This window comes from Chenopodium quinoa, unplaced genomic scaffold (genome assembly GCF_001683475.1).
Source record: "Chenopodium quinoa cultivar QQ74 unplaced genomic scaffold, ASM168347v1, whole genome shotgun sequence".
Classification (NCBI taxonomy): domain Eukaryota; kingdom Viridiplantae; phylum Streptophyta; class Magnoliopsida; order Caryophyllales; family Amaranthaceae; genus Chenopodium; species Chenopodium quinoa.
The window spans coordinates 97,776-109,284 of NW_018745544.1; the positions used below are offsets into that span (position 1 = coordinate 97,776).

At 35.6% G+C, this 11,509-nt stretch overlaps 1 pseudogene; it reads left to right on the forward strand.

Moving 5' to 3' along the window:
• Nucleotides 1-1,033: 1,033 nt before the first annotated feature.
• Nucleotides 1,034-4,796, forward strand: LOC110716167 (annotated as a pseudogene).
• Nucleotides 4,797-11,509: the final 6,713 nt, after the last annotated feature.

Sequence of the window (11,509 nt, forward strand, 5' to 3'; positions counted from 1 at the left end):
GGAATAAAAGTTAGTTTTAAAAGATAATTTTTTAAGAAAAAGATAATTTATAATTGTTTTATCTAATCCTCTATTTTCGAATAAAGATAATTATCTAAGATAATTATTCAGTTGTTTTAGAATAAATAATTAATTTATCTTTTCAAATAAAATCCTTTTTAAAATAAAAATCTTTTTTAAACAAACTTTTGATAAAGTCAACAAGCAGTTTCTTTGTTGTAAAAATCTCTGATTATACGGTTTTATCAAAGCTAATACTTAGCAAGTTGTTGAGATAGTGGATAAGTGAGAAAAGGCTAGGAAACCTCCTTGATGATCACCATCTGTCAAGATAACTCCACAAGCTGTTAGTGGGGTGTTGGCATGTGGACGTGATAATAGTGGAGGTTAATGACTAAGCCTTCTCTATAAATACTCATGCAAACTATCTCAGAAAAACATAACTCTTGAGAAAATAATTCCAGTAGTAGTCTATTAACATAAAGAGAGTTCTTGTCCTTCATATATTCTTGAGTGCAATAGGTACTTGTAATTGCAGATTGTATTCAAGTACTCTGAGGTTTGGGATTGTGAGTTTCTGTAAGGTGAGGTTAAGGAAGCTTCGTAGCTGAAGTCTTCTGTGAGAGTTGGGAACAAGTTCCTAAATTGTTGGAACTTGTTAACGGGTTTGAATCTTCACTTGTAAAGAGTTTGATTACATAGTGGAAATTTAGAAAAGCCTATATCTTCTCTTGTCATTGTTTTATTTAGTTAAATTCCGCAACCTCAAATACAATTCACCCCCCCTCTTGTATTAGCCAGTTAGACTTTCAACAACTTTAACCCTTTAAATGGTAGCTTTTAATTTGTCGTTGGTTTGAATTTTATACTATATATTAATGTGTAATTTCTTATAAATTCATGATTATATATATATTATAAAAACTAATATGATTAATCTAATATATTATAACTTTTTTGTAAGACTAATAACTTTTGTAGAATATAAGTTAAACTTTAATTACTTTTAAGATAATTTTAACTCGTCTTACAATAAATTGATGTATACCCGCCTTTTTAGAGAATTTGTGTACCATTATTACCAATATTAATCAAAGTTGAAAATTCAATATCAAAACTCTATATATACATGAGCCTATCATAGCCTTTCCTCAAAAAAAAATTCTTATTATATCAACCCCTTACATTATTCTTCCTCAAAATTCTAGTTGTAAGAGATGGAAGCACAACAAGGAGAAAGACTTGAGCTGCTTACAACTCGGCTATACGATGCAGCACTTACAGGAGACGTACCATCGTTGCGCAACTTGCTCCAACAAGATCCACTTATCCTCGATCGATGCATCATCGAGAAATCAAGCCGTTTTATGCAGTCACCATTACATGTGGCCGTTAATCTCGGGTACTTAGAGTTTACAACTGAGGTAATAACTCAAAAGCCCGAGCTAGCAGAAGAGCTTGATCAACTAAAAAGATGGTCACCGCTACACATGGCCTCGGCGAAAGGGTACTTGGAGATAGTTAGTGTGTTGTTAACTGCAAATCCAAAGATGTGTTTCGCCCGCGATATAGATGGTAGGAACGCAGTCCATGTAGCGGCTATATACGGTCAATTTCAAGTGGTTGAAGTGCTTCTTAGGGCCAAGCCAGAGGCTGCGCGAGAGCGGACTACGAGCGGCGAAAGTATTTTGCACTTGTGTATGAAACATAGTCAGCCAGAGGTGTTTAAATTTTTGGTACAAACAATGGGAGATGGTCAACTGCTTAACTCCAAGGACAGCGATGGCAATACCGTTTTACACCTAGCAGTGGCTGCAAAACATTGTTAGGTATTCCCTCCGTCTCAGAATGACTATATTTGTATTTTTGAGTTTGATCAAATTTATGGCTATCACAAACATAAAGTAACTTAGCTAACTTAAGTCTTAAAATATGGTTCCTAAGATCTGCGTCTACTGTCTATATTATTAATGCATCGTGTAACCCTATCTACACTAATAAAAATAATTATTGCATGCATATATGATCACATGAACATCAGAACATGTGAAATCTTCATTTTTCATATTTATTAATGAATCATTTAGAATTTTTAATTTTTGCTAATAAATAAATTTATGCTTACGGAGTATTAAAGTATAACCCTTAAAGAGTTAAAGGTAGTGCAAAATAAACAACTACATAAAAAACGGTTTGTTGGTAACATTATTGTCTTTTAGTTTTACTTCAGTGGTTTGTTTACTTGTAACGAATTCATTAACTAGGCAGCTGCCATAGTACAAATTTATTTTTACTACGTACTTTTTAATTTTTAATCTAATTTTATTTTATATTAATGTATAGTAGGGGGACCATCTTGCTATCATGAAAATGGCAGCTTCCATAATACAAATTCCCCCAATAACTGGTTGCCTCAGTTCCTTAGTTAAGGAATAAGTCTTAATGACGTGTTCACTAATTTGTATGAGTTGTATTTGTAATTTTGTATACTCGTTTTGTTTTATTCTTAAAAATCGACCATGGAAATTCTTTATCTCAACCCACACTAGAAATCTGTTTTCTAAGACTGGAAGTAAAAACTGGCTAGCATATCTAACAAGTCATGAATAATTTTGCATCTAAATAAGTGTATCGGCTTGATTGGTACATATGCTAATGGTCAATTTTGCTCATTAGTATCTTTAATTACTTTTTTTAGCAAAATCATTAAAAATTTGATATATGAAGATGTATTTTTTTTAAAAAAAGGGTTTTTTTTTTAGAAACTACGCAATAAAACCTAAATTTTGTGAGAAAATATATAATAAAAAAAATGTTGTAAGAAACTACCTAATAAAAAGTAAAATGTTGTAAGATACTACCTTTGGATAAATTTCCGCCATTAACCTAATTTTACGGCATCACCCACCTCTAAACACCCACAAAACCACGGCGGTGGTTGGTTTTCAAATGGTAAGGTTATTTTCGATGTGGTTTGAGGATATTCCGTTTTTTCATGCTTCGGGATGGTGGTTTTTGGGGTTAGAAGTGGTGGTTTTGGGGTTAGAGGGTGGTTTCGGCGTGGTGCAGGCTATTTCAAGTAGGTTGTGTGGGTTTTGGGCTAGGGATAAAGCGGTGGATTTGGGGGTTTTTAAGGTTGATCAATGGTGGAAATCTGACATAGGTAGTATTTTACAACATACTTTTATGAGATAGTTTTTTTAACAATATTTTATCTTTTCTTAGGTAATTTGTTACAATTTTTTTTATTAATTAGGTAGTTTCTCACAAAATATGTGTTTAGTTAAGTAGCTTCAGACAAAAAAAAATAATCCAAAATCAATTTAATTAATTAGCTCATTTTAAAACAAGTTTATTATTGAAAATTCTAATGTAGTCTTATGACTTTTGATTACCAGAGTTTTTTTAAAAAGACGGTTGAAATTATTTGTTTTTTGATTTATTTTTAATCAATCATTTTAATTTAAAATTATTATTTTTAATTATTTTTTATATTTTTTTTATTTCCAGAATTTCAAAATATATAAAATAATTTTTGAAAGATAAAAATATATTTAAAATAATTAAAAAATTATTTTTAATTAAAATTACTAGAATAAATAAAAAAAACATTAATTTCAGCCGTTCATTTTAAAAAATTGTATTAGTAAAATGTCTTAAGACTACATTAGAATTATCTAGTTTAATATGTAAAAATTATTTCAGTTCCATACGGAGTACAAAATGGAGTGAAGATAAGCATCGATCTTAGTTCAAGTCTTCTATATATAAAAACTGCAATACTTATGCCTAACATAAACTTTGCACTTTTGACTAACATATAAAATGTGTAGACTATAGAGCTCTTACTGAAGGAAAAGAGGATGGAGAAAAACGCAATCAACACTAATGGCTTAACAGCAATGGATATGTACATCCAAAGTAAGAAAGACCCTCGTGATGGCGGCATTTGGTCAGCCTTAAGGCGCGCCAAAGTATTAAAGGCAAAAAAATTGCTGAAACCTAAAAAAAGCATTAGCGATTGGATAGATAAGCAACGTACTTCCCTTATGGTGGTGTCTTCACTGATAGCCACTATGGCTTTCCAAGCTGGAATCAACCCTCCTGGAGGCGTATGGCAAGATAACGAAAATGGTCACACGGCAGGTACTTCGATAATGGCAGGTACTTCGATAATGGCAGGTATCGAGAAAGGACAACATAACCATGGATTTTACGATACATTCCTCTTCTCCAACACAATAGGACTAGTCTCATCTTTAACTGTCATAGTTCTTCTTATAAGTGGTCTCCCTTGTATGAGACTCGTCATGGGACTTTTGATGTTCACCATGTGGATCGCGGTATCATCAACAACCGTGACCTACATCGTCTCTATTTATTTCCTTGGGACCTCCCCTGAGAGCCGTAAGTCCATTATGACAGACAATAATCAACTTGTTTTCAATGCACGATAATTATTGCGAGTGCTGCTTGGATATTCTTGCTAGGACTACTCATCCTCGGGCATGTCATTCGTCAATTATACAAGTTAATCAAGCAAATAGTACGGCTGTCGATAGGAGGAGTTAGACGTTGTTGCCCTAGATACCGTCCACCAGTGTAAAATATTCACTTGTACATAGATGTTTTATGTACAACTAAATTCGACATATTAGTGTACTATATATACTATTGTAAACATATGTTTATTGAAATTTTCTATATGGAGGCGGATGATGGTACATCCGGATTTACAAAGGCGGGATGAACATATAGTTGTTTTGTAATAAACATATATTTGTTTTGTAAAGAACATATAATTGTTTTACAAAGAACATCCAGCTTTATATTCTTTTTGTATATCTATTCATAATATTAATAAAGAATATGATAACATTATGTAATGAACATTATTTATAGTCACCTACCATAATCAAATAACATGGAGATAAAGAAGATATTTAACAGTGTGTTCTTTATAAAATAGTGTCATGTTCAGTGTTATTAATAGTTCTATGTTCTTTTTTTATATCTCTTATGTTCTTTTATCACGTTCATTACATTTTAACAAAATATTTTTTTCACTTTAAATATATGTTCCTTACAATTCTATAACATATTCTTTTCAATTTAACATAATGTTCTTTTCAGTTAAACTAAATGTTCTTTACATTTCTATACAATGTTATTTTCGCTTTTTTTTAGAACGGATGTACCATGCGCATGGTACATCCGCCTCCATAAACCACTGATTAATATGTTTATCTAGATGATTTTCACGTTTTTTTCCCTTGATATGAAATGCATACATTGATTGCTTGCTATTTCACCTTAAATTGACATCACTGTTATGTAAGTAGTCATATTATCTTGTCAAAAATAAAAATATTGAGACCATTATTATGAACTATATATATTACAATTTGAAATTTCTGCAAAATATATAGTTATTTTTCTATCAATGAATTGCTGAATTATATTAGGTAGATGTTTTCTCATGAAGCTAGCGGTCGTTTTCCCTCTTTTGAAGGTTAATTGATCATTTCACATCAAGTGTCTTGATAGTTGTTTAAACAACCACCACAAGAATGTACCATTACAACCATGTCAAACATAATTACATATACGCTATACCATCATACATATAAGGCTTTCAAATCAGATCCTATTGGTACTAAAATACTGGTCATTGGTCTTTTTTACATTTTACTACAAATTATGGCATTATTGTAACTTCTTTTTCATTAAAATATCTCTCAATGATGCATATTATACAAATTAGACCAGGTCTTTTTTTCTACGAATGAATAGTGTACATCACTCCTACTAGCCACCAGATGATCTAGATATCAAACGTTATTATTAAATGAATAAATGGTATACGTTTAAGCTTACTTTTCCACGAGCTAGGACTATCAATTGCTCAATTATTTCATATCCTTGAATAGTCAATGCTTTCTAATCGGTCTTGACTCTTTTGTCTACAAGGTTTTGATCAATAATTGACAAATTTGGGTGAAAGACATAATAGAATGGCTTGATTATTATTCAATTCATCAATATGTAGATTATTTATACAAGCCTAAGACCATAAGATAGGAAACAATATTCCTAAAAGATATACAATCATATTTATAAATCTCAGAGATATATTCACTAAATAATATAATTTAACATATAAACCTAAATATATTATTATATCAATATGAAAAATATATCACATATATATTTTTCGATATGATTCTCATATTTCTAATAATAATGTTAAGTAAAACTAATGAATTTTCTTCAAAAATAAAGAATATTAACAGTGCCCTCTAGGTTTTCCTTGGGAGGGTTTTTCTAGTTTTCTGAACTAGGGTTTCTTGATAATCAAGTTTTCTTCTCGATCTTAGGTCGAGTTTTCTTTAATTTCTGTTGCGAATTTCCCTGTGATTCAAATTTCCTGGCAATCATGGGCGATAAGCAGAAGCAGGGTATAACTATTGGTGTTAAGAACCAATCTCTCTCGATAAAGGAGATGGTTGGAGGGAGGGTAGCGAATCGAGGGATAAACCTCCTGAAAATCTGAGTGAGGCTATTGAGTGGGAGGAAAAAGGATAGGAAGATGATGATGTGAGGATCGAACTAGCCCTAATAGGGAGATTATGGACGCATCAAAAGGTTAATGTAAATGCTTTTATTGCTACTATTATAGGGGTGTGGCAACCAAAGCATGGTGTTGACATCACGAACATTGGAAAGAACTTGTTCCTATTTCAATTCTATCATTGGCGTGACAAGAGCAGAGTGATTGAGGAGCAACCATGACACTTTGATAATCATGCTCTGATCCTTGGAGAAACTACGGACTCGGTAAAACCTTGTGACATCCAACTCTTTTATTTGCCAATGTGGTTGAGAGTGTATAATCTTACTTTGAAGGGGAGACTAAACATGAGTAATGTTGAAAAAATTGGAAATAAATTGGGTGTTTTTGTGAAATTGGACAATGAAGCTAGGGTTGGCATCGATAAATTTATACGAATTCGAGTTCTTGTTGATGTGAGGAAACCTTTAGCAAAACATGTAAAACTGAAATTGAGGGATGGATTTGAAGATTTTTTCGAGGTAAATATGAGAAACCACCGCTGTTTTGTTACTTTTGTGGTCATATGGGACATGGATTACAAGATTGTGAAGATTATCAGGAATGTGACAATATCCCGATTCCATATGGAGCTTGAATGAAGGCCTCCCCCTGGAAGTATAAGGTGAGGCTCACAGGAGAAGGGGCTGGAGGAGGAGAACGTAGGAGTGCGAGGGTTTTGTTCACCACTAAGCCAAAATAAAAAACTGCCCCCGAATCAAAACGTGAGCAAATTAATGAAATGATGTATAAGATGGGGGGAGTAGGGCTGAATAAGGAGGGTAGTGGCAGCAATTGAGAACGTTTGAAGGAAAACGGGGTAGAATCAGAGAGGGAAGAGCGTGTCACTGGTAGTATTGAAGTCAAGAAATCATACCAGAACATGATTATGGGGGATGTTGGACAGTTTTTGAGGGAAGTGGGTAAGAAGCAGAGAAGACAACATTTGGTTGTGATGTAAACGAAGAGGCAAAGTTGACTCAAGATAATAATGGTGATAAGGAATTGAGGGTAAGAGGGGATGGAGGTGGTAGAGGCTGGCGGAGAATACCGAGAGACACAGACCATAGTATGGGGAATGGGGTGTATATGGCAGGGGGAAAAAGAAGGGAGTGTGAGAAGAATGATGTTGAGGAGGAGATAACTTCAGGGGTGAATATGCGGGATAAGAAGAAGCGTGTGAGTTCATTTTCTATTGACAGTGTGGCGAGCCTCACCAATAAGGCTCTTGGTGATCGATGAGTTACATCCTAGCTTAGAACTGTAGGGGATTGGGGAGCGCCGCTGCAGTCAATGCGTTGAAACGCATAGTTATTCTGGAAAGCCCCCAGCTGGTGTTTCTTTCGAAGACTAAATTGAAGAAATTCGAGATGGAAAAAATAAAACAAAAAATCATTTTCACTGGTTATTTCATAGTTGAATGCAAAGGGGAAGAAAGAAGAAGAAAGGGTGGACTTTATGGTGAGTTCCTTCTCAACGAACCATATTGATGCATGGGTGAGTTCGAGGACTCAAGGACAGTGGCGCTTCTCAGGTATCCATGGCCATCCGGATGCTGAAAATAAATATAGGACTGGGGTGTTATTGGAGAGCTTGAGGGGTGAGTGTGATAAACCATGGCTGTGTGGGGGTGACTTGAACCTCATGCTTAACTCTGGTGAGAAACAAGGTGGGAAAGAGTTTGATGTTGAGGAAACATTAGTAGAAAATTTGAAATAGGCACCCCCCCTTTAGCACCGGTTCTTGAAAACCGGTGCCAACATAAAGGGGCGGGAATGGAAAATTCATAGTTGGTACCAGTTCCCACCTAAACCGGTGCCAACTCATTTAATTAGCACCAAAAATTAAATAAAATCAAAGGAGTTAGCACCGGTTCGCCTAAAACCGGTGCCAACTTTAGTACTTAACACCGGGTTGAACCAGTGCCAATATAAAAAAAAAACCCCCGGTTTACAACGTTCTTCTTCTTCAATTCGTTCAATTCGTTCATATTATGAGGCAATTCCCACGCTTTCCCTCTTCTCTTTGCTCCACCCATACGCTTACTCTATTGAAGTGAGTTCGAGCTTTCTCACTTCCATTGAAGCATCTGCCTCCGCACGCACGCACCACGTCACCTGGCCTTCGTTCTTCTCTTCAGTTCTCCATATCCACCTCCCTCCATTGAACTTAGCTTCTCCATTAAATTAAAACCATTGTTGGGTTTTTTGAGGAATTGGTCTTTAGTTTAATAAAATGTAACATTCTTGTAATCTAGCTAGGGTTTGTCAATTGCTACTTACTCCATTAAACGCGCAAGGCTCCCCCTCCATTAAACGCGCACTGCTCCCCCTCCACAAATGTAAGTCCTTATTAGTGTTATATGCTATTGTTGTTGATGTTTGGTGGTGTTTCTAGTTTAGTAACGTACCTAGGGGTGTTGTGGTGCTTAATTGGAATGCTTTTTATGAGTTGCTTCTTGATAACTTTGATTTGTGCCATAATTTTATTCAAGAGTTTGTTATTTAATTTGTTGTTTGGTGCTTTTTAATTATGAGTTGCTTCTCACTATATATGGATTTCAGGCTAAGACATGGGTGTCAAGGGCTTCTAGGGTAAGATCATCAGTTTGGAGAGTGGGCGGAAAGCATCCTGGTATCTTACTCTGACTGTCCTTGTTCTTGCTCACTAATATCATTCTTATCTTTTCCCTTAATCTGGTTTTCTGTTTGTGTTCTATATAGGCTATAATGAAAATGATTCAGAGGAATTTTTGGGCGAAGCATTGACCTTGGCATTGACCTTCTAGTTGAGAGTGTTGAGACTTTATAGGTACTCACGTATAGATATAACTTTATGTGCTATAAGTTCTTGTTTGCACACTTTTGTGGAGATGGTGTATGATATAACTTTAGTGAAACTTCTATCATGATGTGTGACTAATCCATTGTTTTTTAATTGATTGCATGTATCATCATGTGCCTAGATACCCGTTCAAAGCTTTCTCATTAGGAGAAAGTCTTAAATAGTCCCCGGTTGGGACTGTTCTTGAACGTTTACTCTCACTTAGGTGGTGAATATATGTCTTTTTTTTCGATTTTAAGGAACATCTTGGCTTACCATTTCCTCGATCACCATGTTCTCTGGGTTCATATGTGGGTAAGTAATTACCTACATCGTGTACTTGGAGAACCAGGGGGAAATGCTGTCGAATTTTCCTTAAAATTGGAAAGTCGACATACATTCACTAGTGAGAGTAAACGTTCAAGGATGGGTTAGGTTGGAGTGATAAGGACCCTTTGGAAGCATATATGAATTTTTGTATCTATATGAATGTTATATGCATGGTGTGTGTTTGAATTTGATTTACATATATAATAGATGTAGCAATTATACATTATTCGTAATATGTTGCCATGATTAGAGACAATTTACTTAATGGAGAAGGATCGTGGTTGGATGTATGGTAGACGTGATACATTGGAATTCTTTGATGGGGTTCAAGAGTTTTGCGAGAGGGCTTCATCTTATCAGCGCAGAATGGGTTTCGATTGCCTCTATTGTCCTTGTGTTAATTGTAATAATGTGAAGGTGGTCAATAGTGTTGATATCATTAGAGATCATGTAGTCTGTCGTGGGTTTAGGCTTAAATACCATGTGTGGATTTGGCACGGTGAAGAAGGAGAACAGTGGGGATGTTATTGGGAATGTTGTGCATGATGATAGAAGTAATGACATTTGTGTGGACGAGGAATACAAGAATGATGTATATATTGTTGATAATGTTGCTGAGGATGGATTTGAGGATGATCATGTGGATGGGGTCGAGGATGAAGGGGTGGATGAGATGATGCGTGGTTTTGAAGGTGACGTGTTTGAGTCATTATCGAAGGCTTCTAAAAAGCCTTTGTATCAGGGGTGCAAAAAATACTCCAAACTATTAGCCGTGCTAACACTGTTTAACATTAAGTCGAAGCATGGGTGGACGGACAGTAGTTTTACTTCTTTGTTTACCGCGTTAAGTGAGATGTTTCCCGATGGAAATGAAATTCCTAAGTCTTACTATTACGCAAAGAAGCTCATGTGTCCATTTGGTTTGGAGTATAAGAAGATACATGCATAACCTAATGATTGTACTCTTTATCGAAATGAATATGAACAATTGGAGGAGTGTCCACGATGTAAGAAGTCACGCTACAAGCGCATGAGTTGCAATGATGGTATGAAGGGACCTCCTGCTAAGGTGTTGTGGTATATTCCCATTATTACAAGGTTTAAGCGTCTATTCTCAACACCAACAGACGCTAAAAACTTGAGGTGGCATGCAGAGGGAAGAAAGAAAAACAGAATGCTGAAGCATCCAGCCGACTCCCCACAATGGAAGAACCTTGATATGAAGTTTGGAGAATTTGGTGATGAAGTCAGAAATTTAAGGCTTGGTTTGTGCACGGACGGGATGAATCCATTTGGCACTCTTAGTACCCAGCACAGCACATGGCCGGTACTGTTAGTGATCTACAATTTGCCTCCTTGGTTGTGCATGAAATGGAACTACGTAATGCTTTCACTGTTGATATCGGGGCCAAGGCAACCTGGAAACGACATAGATGTTTATCTTGCGCCCCTTGTTGATGATTTGAGAAAGATGTGGGACGATGGGGTTTCTGTTTTTGATGCTCATAAGAATGAGATGTTCACATTGCGTGCAGCTCTTATGTGGATCGTTAATGATTTTCATGCATATGGCAACTTGTCTTGGTATAAGAACAAAGGGAAAAAAGCATGCCCCATTTGTATTGATGATACGCCAAGCAGGCGCCTTGATCATTCTCACAAAGAGGTGTACTTGCGGACCAGAAGGTTGCTCAGGCGCGATCTCCCGTACCGTAGGCAGAAAAAGCGGCAAATCCAACTGCTCTC